This window comes from Arabidopsis thaliana (genome assembly GCF_000001735.4).
Source record: "Arabidopsis thaliana chromosome 1 sequence".
In the NCBI taxonomy this organism is placed as follows: domain Eukaryota; kingdom Viridiplantae; phylum Streptophyta; class Magnoliopsida; order Brassicales; family Brassicaceae; genus Arabidopsis; species Arabidopsis thaliana.
The window spans coordinates 14,446,197-14,460,074 of NC_003070.9; the positions used below are offsets into that span (position 1 = coordinate 14,446,197).

General features: G+C 41.2%; 4 pseudogenes across 4 annotated transcripts; all 4 read left to right on the top strand.

Moving 5' to 3' along the window:
* Window positions 1-203: 203 nt before the first annotated feature.
* Window positions 204-1,800, top strand: AT1G38380 (annotated as a pseudogene; the record flags this gene model as incomplete). The annotated part of the gene is made up of 4 exons: window positions 204-233; window positions 349-586; window positions 821-1,377; window positions 1,489-1,800.
* Window positions 1,801-3,614: 1,814 nt separating this feature from the next.
* On the top strand, window positions 3,615-4,145 carry AT1G38390 (annotated as a pseudogene; the record flags this gene model as incomplete). Its single annotated transcript has 1 exon — window positions 3,615-4,145.
* A 3,370-nt stretch (window positions 4,146-7,515) lies between these two features.
* Window positions 7,516-10,236, top strand: AT1G38400 (annotated as a pseudogene; the record flags this gene model as incomplete). Its single annotated transcript has 1 exon — window positions 7,516-10,236.
* A 1,173-nt stretch (window positions 10,237-11,409) lies between these two features.
* On the top strand, window positions 11,410-12,609 carry AT1G38410 (annotated as a pseudogene; the record flags this gene model as incomplete). The annotated part of the gene is made up of 1 exon: window positions 11,410-12,609.
* Window positions 12,610-13,878: the final 1,269 nt, after the last annotated feature.

Here is a 13,878-nt window from a genome sequence, read left to right on the forward strand (position 1 = left end):
TTGGATCTTCAAGACCCACCTGTTGACTGAGCAACTGTAGAGTCAAGCTATTGACTATAAACAAGCGCTTAGTAGGAGGCAACCCACTGGTAAGTATTTCTCTTTTTCATCATTTCATTCATTTGATTTTTAACTTAGGATTTTTGATTGTATAGGATTTTTTATTTAGATTTAGAAAAAAAAGGACGCGTCGACCAAACGCTATGGTGTCGATCGACACTCTCATTTTCCAGGTAAGTCGACTTAACCTAAAAATTTCATCTTCTTCATTTCACTTTCTTCCAAACCACCGAATTCACCATCTTCTCTCTAGAATCTTCGATTCTTCACCGTTTCTTGTGATTTCAGGCTCTAAACTCATCAAAATTCCATCCTCTATATTCCCCAAGTATCAATTCTATCAATCTTCAAGATGACTGGGCAGAAAAAGAAGGCAAGGAAGAGCTTTCCTCCATCCTCCTCCTCCACCGAAAAGCTTCTCCACCGCCGCCGATCTCCGCCCTTCCCAACCGCAACCACAAGCTGCAGCCCCTCAACCTCCTGTTTATCGATTTCCCTGGCCAAAGCTTCCAACAGAGAGAAAGATGTCAACACATAATTCACTAAAGGTGACTATATCAATCGCCCTTTTTCCCCATATTGGGATGATTATGACACTTTGTTCTATAATGCCTGGACGAGTGTAGAAATTTTGCCTACTCGGGTTACGAATTTTGGTTTGATGCAGGGTTTGCAGATGGAGAAATCTGTTTTAGGATTGCTAGATGATATAGGTTTGGAACCATCTGTTCTAGGTAGTACGATCTGTATCCTGAGCTAGTTAGACAATTCACGGCTTCTGTTAGGGTCTATTATGTGAATGATAGGAAACTCAATGTTCAGGAAGGAGCCCTTATCTTCTTCGTTCGCGGTGTCAGATACAGTCTACCATTGAGAGAGTTATGTGACATCTATGGTTTTGACAATGATCTCATTGGAGTTGCTCTGCCTGGACAGTTTAAAGATGCTCAGATCTTCTGGAGCAGATTTAGCAATGGAATTTATGATTCCAAGGACGCAGTACATTCAGAGATTCGTCACCTTGTTCTAAGATACTTGGTTAGGCTGATTAGTAGCACACTGTTTTGCAAGATGGAGCCTGGAAAGATGAGACTCTCTGAGCTGTTGGTGCTCTATCATGTTGTTCATGACTTCTTTCCAGACAGCTTAAGATTTGAGGAGGTTGACCGCGATGTCAACGTTGGCGCTGTGTTTGCTCATCACTTGGTCTCACTCAAGACCAAGCCCTTTACAGGTAGAGGGAAGAAATTAGAGAGAGTTGGCAGTCTTCTCACTCCCATATTTGAGCATTTTCGCATCAGCTTTGAGGGAGAAGAGGTCATCACCACGAGGTTCACTATGGATGAGAGTTATCTCAAGAAATCTCACTAGCTAAAAGACAACTTCCTTTGGTGTTTCAGAGACGAGACATGAGACTATATGATTCAGTTGCCTTGCACCGCGCTTACAAAGATTACAAGCGAGCATGAGGAGCTCAGTTTTTGTCCTGATCCTTCCCTTATGCATGCAGCACCACGCACCAGGCGACATAGAGGTTTAGCTTCAAGATCTGCGCCTACACAGACTGAGGACGAGTTCATTGATCCTGCTGAGGGTCTGAGAGTTGGATCTTCTTCTTCAGCTCTGCCATATCAGCTGCCTTCCCCTCCTCCTATCCCGATGGAGCCACATGTCTTTCAGCAGTACGTCGTCGACAGCTTCAAGAGCGTTTGGAACGCCATAGCTACACTCTCTCGATGAGGTTGTGTTGCTCCCACTCGTCGTCGTCGTCGCTCTCTCGCACCCACCTACGGCTCAGAGCATGAGGACTAGCCACCCTCCTTATCTTGCTTTGTTTTCTGACTTTGTTCTTGCTTTATTTCAGACTATTTGTTATTTGTTTTGAAATTTGTTGCACTTATTTTCCTATGCTTTGTTGGACCTATTGATGTGTGTTTTAGTGATTTAACAGTCTAACTGGAGAATCCATGTGAAAACACTAACCAAGGCTCTACAAAAATGAGCTGAATTCGCAAAGCTAAGCAAAACGACCAGAGTGTCGATAGACACCAACATGGTATCGATCGACATCACTCTCAAGTGGCAACTCACGTTTCTCTAACTTTTATCTTTTGATTATTTTTCTTTCGATTCCTCTGGCTTAATAAATCTGGGGCCAGTGTTATTTAAGTCTGGGGAAGTCAGTTACTAACTTATCTTTTATTTTCTTATGAGTCAGTTGTGTCATTCTAACTTAGATAATCGTTTTTATTGAGTCAAAACTTTTGTCTGAAATTATGATCTATCTCTCGAGTTTATTGCCAGGATTGCTTAAGTACTACAGATTCAAATCAATCCGACTAATTGAAATCTAGAAAGCAAACCAACAAACTTACTCTCTAAAAAGAATAAGTCTGGGGGAGAGAAACAACACTAAAAATATATATATATAAAGAATGGTCTATTTATCATGGTATAGTACATGAATGAGTCTAGAAGGTTCTTAAGCATTTACTTGATTGATGAGACCCAGCGATGATAGCCTAGTGGATATAGTTGAGTGCTTTGGTATGGAATCTAGAATGTTGTGTGGGCTAGCGGAGAATTACATGGTGGTCAGGAATTGATTAGAACTGTTTAGTGCATGGATTTGGTTTGTATGATCAAGCTAATAAGCTAGAGAGATTGGGATTTTCTATGTTTTTCAAACCTCTTTCACAGATTCAACCTTTTGTTTTGCTTGAGGGCAAGCAAAAGCTAAGTCTGGGGGAGTTGATATGTCCTGGTTTTTACTGATTTCTAACATAGTTTTTGAATGGTTTTTAGAGTCTTTCTAGTCTTTTTCGTATGTTTTGAGTCATTTACACATCTGGGAGCTATGGAGCACAATAAGGAATTTTTGAAGCTTTTCAGCAATCAAGATTGTGAAGGACGTTTTTTCAGAAAAGAAAAAAACTTAAAAGATTCATGAATGCAAAGGGTAGAATAAATTCTTATATTGGGATTGGAGATGGGATTACCATTAGAGCTTCATTTGATATACTCTGGGTAGATGGGATCTTATCTCTGTATGCATAGCTTGGGACTTACCTTTAACATTCTACTAAAGCTTAATCATTTTTTGAGAGATCCCCTGTTACTGAAGCCTATTCTGTAAGGGACCATCTTTGTCTCTTGACCTTTTACCTTAGCCAAATGAGTTCATTGATGATGCATTGCTTGATTCACGTTCCAGAACTAATGAATGTTAAAGGGATTGGTAGATTTGAAAACTTGTGTAGGTCGAGCATATGAGTCGGATTGATTGATGATGAGGCATGGCTAACGTTTTTAAGTAGAATTCGATCTTGCAGCTTAGAACTTTCAACTTGGACATTGATTTCATCTGGTTTATCTGGTGCTTTGGCTCTGAGTCCCCGCTTTCAAACCTCACCTCCAGCTTGTTCTTGATTGTTTGCTTGAGGGCAAGCAAAGACTAAGTTTGGAGGAGTGGATAAGTGTGTATTTTGCATGTTTTGAGCATCCATTTGTCATCACTATTTTATACCATTTCTCATCATTTGTCATCACTTTACATGTTTAGGATAGATTTGCATGCATGTTGCATATTTGCGTTGATTTCAGGTGATTTGGAGCTGTTGACGAGCTACCTCGAAGAAGCAGACCTGATCATGTCAAACCACTCGACCCCGAGGTCGAGTAGGAGCTTCAAGATCTCAACAGATCACTCGACCCCCTGGTCGAGTAGAGGACATCACTACTTGACCACATCACTTGACCTCGAGCTCATGTGTCTTCATCCCATCACCTAACCATCACTCGATCACATCACTCGACCCCGAGGCCGAGTGTCTTCACCTTCATTGCCAGACCACTACTCGACCTCATCACTCCACCTGGAAGTCGAGTATCACCATCACCACCACTCGATTGCATACTCGATGACAAGCTTCAGAGCCTTCTTCATTCCGCACTCACCCAGACACTCGAGCACAAGGAAGAAAAGAAGACTCCAGCTATTCACTCGACCTCCCACTCGACCACATGGGTCGAGTACAGTTCTTACTCCGTCCTAGTACTTCGTCGTTTTAAGTATTAGGGTTTCGGAATATTTGGCTATAAGTAGCATGTACTTCACATTTTCGCAGACAAGTTTTTATCTAGTTTTATTCAGCAGACCTTGTGTTCTAGACTTTTTGTAATCCGGATTTCTCTTTATCTATTCAGTATTCAGTATTCAGCTTTTGTTCTTGATTTCGTTTATTGTTGTTCATTCTGTTATCATCCTGCTGTTACACTGTTGTTATCATGTTTTCAACTTGTTCAACGTTTATGCTTTCTGTTATGATGTCTGAGTAGTGAATAGGTTTCTGAGGATGGGTTAGAGTAGTGTAGAATTCTCAGTATGCTAGGTGATTGAGTATTGATTGATAGAGCCCTTCTCGATTAGTTGTTCTTAATGCCTATTGCTTTCTGATCAACTGGAATTTGAGCCCAGACATTTCCGCGCCCAAAAGGTGTTCGATGAAATGTCTGAACCACTAATTCCAGAGATTCGTGACCCTGTACCAAGGTATTGGTTGCAGGGAGCGTTTTGGCTTTAACTTGTTGATTCGTAATGCCTGTTAGGTTAGCTCTCGTCAATGGTGATTGAGTCTGGGACTAGGTTAACTTGAGAGTCTCTGTTGCGGTGGCACTTAGATTTGGTTAATGAACTTGTTGTCTAGGGTTAATTTATTGAGCACGTCAATCACCAGTAAACTGAGGAAACGAAACTACTCAATTACCCCATCCTCGGGAATTCTTTATCTGATTGAATTCTTTGTTTACTCTACTGTTGTTTACTACATCTTGTTATCTGTCGCTTAATTTCTGCAGTTCTTTCTTGTTACTCGACCTCATACTCGACCACCCAGTTGTCTGGCAACAGACTGTGCAGTCGTGTATCTGAGTTTTATTTTCTGTCTGTTACTCGACCTGTCACTCGACCTCACCCAGTGCTCTGCAAAGAGCTGTGTTGGTCGAGTGTTTTGCTGTTTTTGCTTGAATTTCTGTTTTATGCATGTTCACTTAGAACTGCTAGAACACACCACAACCTGTTATAGCTTGGCTTGACTTAGTGACTTATAATCACATCTTGATTGTTAGCATCACACCCATTTGGATTGACAACCTTCAGTATTACAACGACATGATAGTGCTTTAGGTTTAATTAACTTAAAAACCTATTATCAAATAACATAAAGACTCAAGATTCTATACCTAAAACATAGATAAAATGAGTGAAAATCGGGATATATCAACTTTCCCAGACTTACCTTTTGTTTGCCCTCAAACAAAACACAAAAGCCAAACTCGTGGAAGAGGTTTTGAAAAAAAAGGAACTCCCAACATTCTCTAGCCTATTGCCATGATCATCCAAACTTATTCCATATGCCTAACAAGTCTAATCAAATCCTAACCGACATGTACTTCTCTACAAGCTTACACAACATTCTAGATTCCATACCTAAGTTCCACAACTATACCCACCAGGCTTTCATCGCTGGGTCTCATTAAACAAGCTAACATTCAAGATCCTTCTAGACTCATTCTTGTACTATACCATGATAAATTGACCATTATATATGTTCTTTTCTTTTTCGGTGTTCTTTCTTGATAACACTAAATTTTACTCATTTAGCTTTGCATTTGCTCATTGTATCATATCATTTTTCATTATTTAAGCTTATTTTGCATACTTAGGCATCTACGGTCATCTTGCATTCACATTGCATGTTTTGGTGTGTTTTCAGGTGCAGAAGGAGCTAAGAAGGACTCTACTCGATCCATTCACTCGATCCAGACAGCTACAGAAGAGGCATCATTTCACTCGACCTCTCTACTTGATCCAGGATGGTACAAAGGAGGCTGCAGTTGATTTCACTCGACCTCTCTTACTTGACCCTCTTACTTGACCCTCTTACTCGATCAAGGCAGCCTCAGATGAAGCAGAAGATTGATTTACTCGCCCCTCCTACTCGATCCACTACTCGATCCATTTACTCGACCAAGGGTGACCATCTCTACAAGAATTGTTGAGCTATCAAAGCGTCTTTGGATCCTCCTCATTCCCCACTCAACCAGACATCTAAGCATACGGATAGGAGAGGAAGAAGCATCTACTCGACCAATTGATCACTCGGAGCATAGACACAAAGGCGCAGACTTTGCAGCACCCTCTTTACTCCATCCCCAAGATGAGTATTCGCCTAAACCGCCTCAAGTCTTTTGTCTTCTAGTGAATCTAGGGTTTCAACATTTTATTATAAATAGATCACTTTGGGGTTTGTCCAAAAGATCTATACTTTATCTTTCAGTTTTTCTTTGTGTTTATGAATCTTACAACCTTAATTACTCTTAATCTATTTCGTTTTTGCATTTGATTGTTTAAGTAAAGTTGTTTAGGTTGTTTAGATCTATATTTTGGTATGATTTCAGTAATTTCTGGGTTTGTGTTCTTGAGAATGTTGCTTGAGTAGTGATTAGGGTTCTTGAGAAAGGATTAGATTAGGGTAATCTCTAGGTTAGTTAGGTGGTTAGTGTTTAGGTTAATACCCTTCTGGATTTGCTTGGCCCCTATGCGGTTTTCGCTGGCTAATGTGGAGATTCGGTCATAGCGTCCAGCGTCCAAAAGACGTTCAAATGGATGTCTGACCTACGAATTCCAAAGATTTGTAGACTCGACCAAGAGATTGGCTTGTCTGCCTATTGGCTTTGGTAGATTGTTTCTTAAACCCTGCTCTGCCTTGTTTCATCAACGAGAGTTGAGATTAGGAAGTGGTAGAGTTATGGGGGTCTCTGTCACGAGAGTGGATTGACCCGGTTTTTGAATCTATCGTCATGGGTATCTATCTTTTGCCTATTAGCCATCTGATGAACCCTAGAGTTGCCCTTATCAATGAATCCATCCTTAGAATTTCTACTAGATTTATTTGTATCCATGTTGGTTGCACTTTTATTTACCCGTTATTTGTATCCCCTATTTGTATCCCCTGTTGATTGCATTTTAGTTCTTAATTTTGTCATCTGTTGGTTCTACTCGACCCAATGATCGAGTAGGCTCTTAAGTTCTCATTTTTACTTGTTTGAATCCTGACCTAGGATTGTTACTAGAAACCCACCATCATTATAATCTGGCTTGACTTAGTTGCTTTTGTTCACATCTAGATTGCTAGCAATACAGTGGACTGGATTGACACCCCCTATAGCTGCATCGACATGTTTGTGTTTTAGGGGAATTGAACTGAATCACACATTCAACATAAGCAGACCTGAAAAACCTGCTTATCAATTTGGCGTCGTTGCCAATTCATCGTTGCATTGTTACATTCAAGATATCAGAAACTTTTAAGATCAAGTTCTTTTACATTTTTCAAGTTACTAACTCATCATTTCGTCTGCTTGTTTTTGTGGTATAGGTACTAATCTTTGTGCATGCAAACTCGATCCAAAGGTTCTGCACACCTATTACCATTCAGAGACAGAATTGACAGAATAGCTCATGAGTTACAAGAAACCAAAGCAAAGGCAGCCTGTGATCAGCAAAGACCAGCTGCTATGGATCAACAGAACATACCAGTTGATATTCAAGACTCACCTAATGTTGATCAACCAAGAAACATTGGTGCTGGTGATGCCCCAAGGAATCATCACGAAAGACAAGGGATAGTGCCTCCACCAGTTCAGATTAACAACTTTGAGATCAAGAGTGGTCTCATCTCAATGATCCAAGGAAACAAGTTTCATGGTCTACCTATGGAAGACCCCCTGGACCATCTTGACAGCTTTGATAGGCTCTGTGCCCTTACCAAGATCAATGGTGTCACTGAAGATATGTTTAAGCTCAGACTATTTCCCTTCTCATTGGAAGACAAGGCACACCACTAGGAGAAGACTCTACCCCCAGACTCCATCACCTCATGGGACGATTGTAAGAAAGCTTTTCTTGCCAAGGTCTTCTCTAACGCTCGCACCGCTAGATTGAGGAACGAGATCTCAGGTTTCAACCAGAAAAACAATGAAACTTTCTGTGAAGCTTGGAAGAGGTTTAAAAGCTACACCACTCAGTGCCCCCATCACGGTTTCAAGAAGGCTTCATTATTGAGCACACTCTACAGAGGAGCTTTACCAAAGATCAGGATGCTACTTGACACTGTCTCCAATGGAAACTTCCTGAACAAGGATGTAGTAGAAGGCTGGGAGTTGGTCGAAAATCTAGCACAATCTGATGGGTGCTACAATGAAGACTATGATCGCTCAATGAGAGGAACTGGAGGATGTGAGGACAAACAGAGCAAGGATATCAAAGCTCTGAATGAAAAGCTTGACAAGCTGTTGTTGGCTCAACAGAAGCAGATACACTACATCACTGATGAAGAGCACTTCCAAATGCAAGAAGGGGGGGAGTGATCAAACTGAAGAGCTGTGCTACATACAGAACCAAGGAGGGTTCAACAACTACAAGCCCAACCCAAACCTCTCCTACAGAAGCACTAATGTAGCTAACCCCCAAGATCAAGTGTATCCACCTCAACAGAATCAGTCCAAGCCTTTTGTTCAGTACAACCAAGGTTATATCCGTAAAAAATAGTTTAATGGAAGCTGCCAACACCAGATTCCACCACCACGGTTTAGTCAACAACCACAACAAGCCCTAGCAGTTCAAGATCCTGAAATTAAGCAACTCATTCAACAGATCATCCAAGGACAAGCTACTGGAGCCATGGCTTTTGACAAGAAGATAGCTGAATTACACAACAAGATCGATTGTTCATACAACGATCTGAATGTCAAGTTTGAAGCTCTGAATTCAAAAAGCAAGTATGTGGAGAGTCAATTTGCATCAACCTTGGCTCCGAAGCATCCTCAACAAGTTCAAGGGAAAGCAGTCCAAAATCCTAAGGACTACGCTACTGCAAAAGCTATCACAATCCACCAAGAAGATGAGTCTCCACCAAGTCATCAGACTCTCAATACTGAGGACAATATGATTCAAGAAGGGGGGGGATTCAACTCAAATTGCTGCACCTACCACCCAGCAATTCATCTGGACTATAGAGCACACACTTTTGCTGAATACTCAACATTCTGGAGAAAAGTTCAAAATTGAAAAACTCAAGAAGGATCAGAATCAAGAGATGATTAGTAGTGCCTCCACCCAAGAAACATACAAGAAGAAAGTCATCCAAGAAAAGCTTGATGATCCCGGTTCATTCACTCTGCAATGCTCTCTAGGACCATTGACATTCAATAGGTGCCTTTGTGATTTGGGAGCATCTGTTAGCCTTATGCCTCTCTCTACAGCTAAAAGGCTAGGGATCACGGATTACAAGTTCTGCAACTTAGCTTTACTCTTAGCTGATGGTTCTGTTGCACATCCACATGACCTAATAGAGAATCTGCCTGTCAAGATTGGAAATGTTGAGATACCTACAGATTTTGTGGTATTGGACGTAGATGAAGAAGGCAAGGATCCCCTGATCCTAGGCAGACCATTCTTAGCTTCAGGTGGAGCAGTCATAGATGTCAGGAATGGAAAAATTAATCTCAACCTTGTAAAAGGCATTAAGATGAAGTTTGACATCAGAGAAGCTTCAGGGAAATCAACAACAGGAGTTCAAAATTTTGGGATTCAGAGCATGGATGTTGATGAAGAAAAAGAAGTTGAAACCTCACCAAAAGTCAACTATACTTCTCAACTCAGCAAGCTGAAGAGGACTTTTGACCACAAGAAGAAAGCAACAGAAAGGCTAGCTCAGACTGAAGATCCTACAGAAGATTACTGGTATGAGATGAGAAAAAAAATTAAATGGCAACGCAGAGTCATAGAGGGATTATCTTCAAGGGTGATGAAGCTGAAAGATCAACTATGGATGTTTGAAAAAAGAGTTTAAAAAATTTCAAATGTTATTTATCCAAAGAAGATGGAAACTGCACTAGCTATCAAGGAGGACGAAGATTTCACAACAGAATGGTTTGCACCAGAAGATCAGAAAGGAGTTCACTTAGAGGAAAGAAGCCTAGAGAGCAAGTTGTTGAGTGAGGAGGAAACTCGTATTCCGACTTATTCTCCAAGAGTACCTAAACCAACCACCAACTTCTCTACTGAAGAAGAACACTTAATTCATGATTCTGTTGCTGAAGAACTCCTAGAACTCTGGGTTGGATACAAAGCTCAAGAGGATACTATTTGGGAGCTAACTTACAAGATGGAAGGACTGAACCACGCAATGCTGGAACTTCAAGAAATGGTTAAAGGCTACTCCAGTTTTGAATTTGAGGATTGGTCAAAGGAGCCTGGGTCAGAAGAAGAAGACTACTCTGCTGATAAGAAAGAAGCTTACTTTGAAGAAAAATTAAATGAGTACTCATCCTACCATATGTCAAGAGAGGATGCAGAATATGATTCATGAACTGAAAATTCAACCACTGAAGATGAGGACTTCTCTGTTCCTCTCTTCAACCTTTTTTCTGACTAAGCTCTGTAAGAGTCAAGCTTAGTGACTTAAAACAAGCTCACATGGGAGGAAGTCCCATGTCTATCCATGTATATAACTTTCTATCTTTCTTGTTATTTTTGATGTTTTTGTTTAAGTGTTTCGGGTTTGTTTTAGTGACCCTAAGGGAGTCAACGGTCGAGTAAATTCAAACCAAGTCAAGAAAAATCTCAACCGTTGATCAAGTAGAATGAGGAGGAGTATTTTTAGCCATTGATTTGGATCACCAAATGAGAGGAGCATCACTGCTGTTTGATCGAGTGACTTTCTAAAGTTTATTTTGGTCCGTTTATCGAGTAAACAAGAATGAGAAGCTCACCACCGTTGGATCAAATTTTTTGCACTTCAAGAGGTTGCTCGATCCTTTACTCGAGCTCTCATTATTTGAAGACCATGGAATAACTTCGAGACCCAACTTGCTCCCCCAACACTCTTTTACTCAATGGAAAAAGCGATTACCCATGCCCCTCATCATTTCCAATCAACTTTTCTATCCCTTCCCAAAGAAACCAAACACCATTCTCCTCCACCCATTGATTTCGACAAACCCTCATTGAAACTCTCTCTTTCATCATCTCGTTTTCGCAACCCCCTCACGAAGCTTTGAAGTCTTCATTCCAAACTCTTCCCCTATAAGCGCTCCCTATCACTCTTTAAGAATCCGTTCCCCTTCACCAATACTTCACCAAAGTTACTCGATCACTTCGAAGTACATCCTCAAGCATTCAATCAATTTCAAGCTCAAAAATTTCATCACCAAAGAAACCGATTCCCTTACCCTTTGATACCTCTTGGAGAGTCGTTTTTAATTGCTTTGTCGAAACTCACCACCATGGATTCAAGAAGGAAGACTTCATCTCAGGCAAGAAGATCCTCTGTTGATCATGAAGAAGTTGAGGCGTTTAGCATGAGTGGCATGACTGAACGCCAAATTCGCCAAGCTCACCGTGCTCAAAGATCAAGCTTGATTCAAGGAAGAAGCTCAAGCCACTCGAAATTGCAAAGAGAAGAAGTAGCTCGGGGAAAGAGGGTCATTGAAGCTGAAGAAGAACACCATGAAGAGGCACCCTTTGAAGAAGCGGTTTCTGAAGAAGAGGTTGAGATCATCGAGGATGATACACCAACCCCTGTTGGGAGAAGAAACCGACCAAGGAGGAAGAGAGAACCAACCCCGAGCGAGTACTATCAATATTTGAAGGAGTTGAAGTTTGAGGGAACTAGATACCCTCATAAGGAAACGATGCAAGAGCTAGATTTTGTGGTGATGTGGAATACTTGATGGAATTGGCCAATCTTGCAACATTCATGAGCTGCCAATGTGGGGGATACAAAGAGGAGAGCTGCCAACTCCTTGCAACCCTCAAGGTTCATTTTGGTGTTGATGATTCGGAGAAAGAAGAGAGAGGAGGAGGTCTTGGGTACATAACTTTCAAAATTAGGGATGTCGAATATACTCTTGATATTTGCCATCTTGATACCATTTTCGGGTTCCCAAGTGGAGAAGGAATCCGCCAAGACTATGATCAAGAAGAGCTGAAATCTCTTTGGACGACAATAGTCGGTCCGAAGCCCTTCTCGCCAACCAAGAGCAAGAGTTCTTCAATCCGTAATCCCGTGATTAGATACCTCCACCAATGCATCGCCAACACCCTCTTTCCAAAGAAGGCCACCGCATTTGTTAGTGAAGAGGAGCTATGCATGATAGACCAATCTTTCGTCTTCATTTTGAGGGAGACAAGAGATGGGAAAAAGATGGCGAGTGATAGAGCGGACACTTCGTTGAGTGTTGTTCTCTTGGATCACCTATTGAGCTACAAGGAGTATGCTGCAACCATCCATCGCTCGGGAATTTACGAGAGTTTTTTGCGTTGGTGGTCTCTTAACGCCAATACTAGAAGCTGTGGGTATGGAATTCGGAACCTCTAACGTGTTTCCTAAGTTCATTGACCTCGACTATCTCAAGGGGAAGGATTTTCTTGAGAAAACAACTCCAGCGGATCGCTATCTCTTCAAGTTCAACCACTTGGAGCTTGGACCTTCTCTTCTACCCCTACCATGCGAGAACCAAACTTCGATAAAGACAAGGCGTAACATCAATTTCATGCCATCTCCTTCTGCTTTGAACATCAACATTGGAGGAGCTCGGGAAGATGAACCAATATATAGTCCAACCGACTATGAGCAGCATGAGTACTTTACTTAAGCTGATTATGAGGAGCAGATCGAGTTTGAGCATTATATTGATCAACCGGAGCATGGGACCAGCGAACAAGAGCAAGCTCATTATGAAGAAGGTGTTGACCAAAGAGGAGATGAGTTTGCTAAAGTTCACAAGAAGCTCGGTGTACGTGAAGAGCTGGGGAACCTTCACAGCAAGACAATGAAGGGTTTTCAAGAAGAACATGAGAACAATGAAGAAGTCGCTCAAGAGTATGGCTGCTCAACTCAAGGACTTCCAGAGCAAGCCAAGGCCACCGTCTCCAACCCCCGAAGTAAGAAGGAGCGGTTCAACGAGCTCAGCTGCAAGGAGAGCTGAACGGATCGATTAACTCCGAGCTTCATCTTTTGAGCCTCATGAAGTGATCTCCGAGTTGAGAGAGCCAAGGAGTAGGCAGAGACGAGCTTCCACACGCTCGACCGGACAGAACGAGCAACACCCTCCCGCCTCAACTTCAGCCCCAGCCTATACCCAAGAGAGTATGGATGACTATGTCTCCATCTACTTCACCTGACAACTGAGATAACACCACCTCAACCATTGTACATACCATAGCATCTTTTTATTTTTCTTTGTGTGTTTTGTGCTTTGGTCTTGAACTCTCTTTCAGATTTTTATTACACAAGGGACTGTGTAATTTAAGTTTGGGAGAGGGTTCAAGACATGTTTAACATTGTGTTCTCTTATCTGTTTCAAATTTTGCATCATCTAAGGCATAGAAAAACCATAAAAATTTGAAAAATCAGAAAATGATTTCATAAAAAAACAGAGTGTCATGTAGATTGCATTTGATTTTAGGACTGTATATAGAGTGTTTGCATTTAGGATTGCTCATTTGCATAGGGGATAATGATGATTTCAAACCGATAAGCATGTTTTGATTCAATGAAGTAAGTTCAATGCCCAGGTTGTTAGTTCTCTGTTGCATAATCGATTGTTTCTCTAAAGTAAGACTGCACCTTGCTTTGAATTTGTAACTTGACTATACTACTTTGATCAAAACTCGTTTATCTGATGCCATTCCCTATCTATTAGACCCTGAATTGAATTTGCAATTATCATGTCTATGCATTGTTTGTGAAC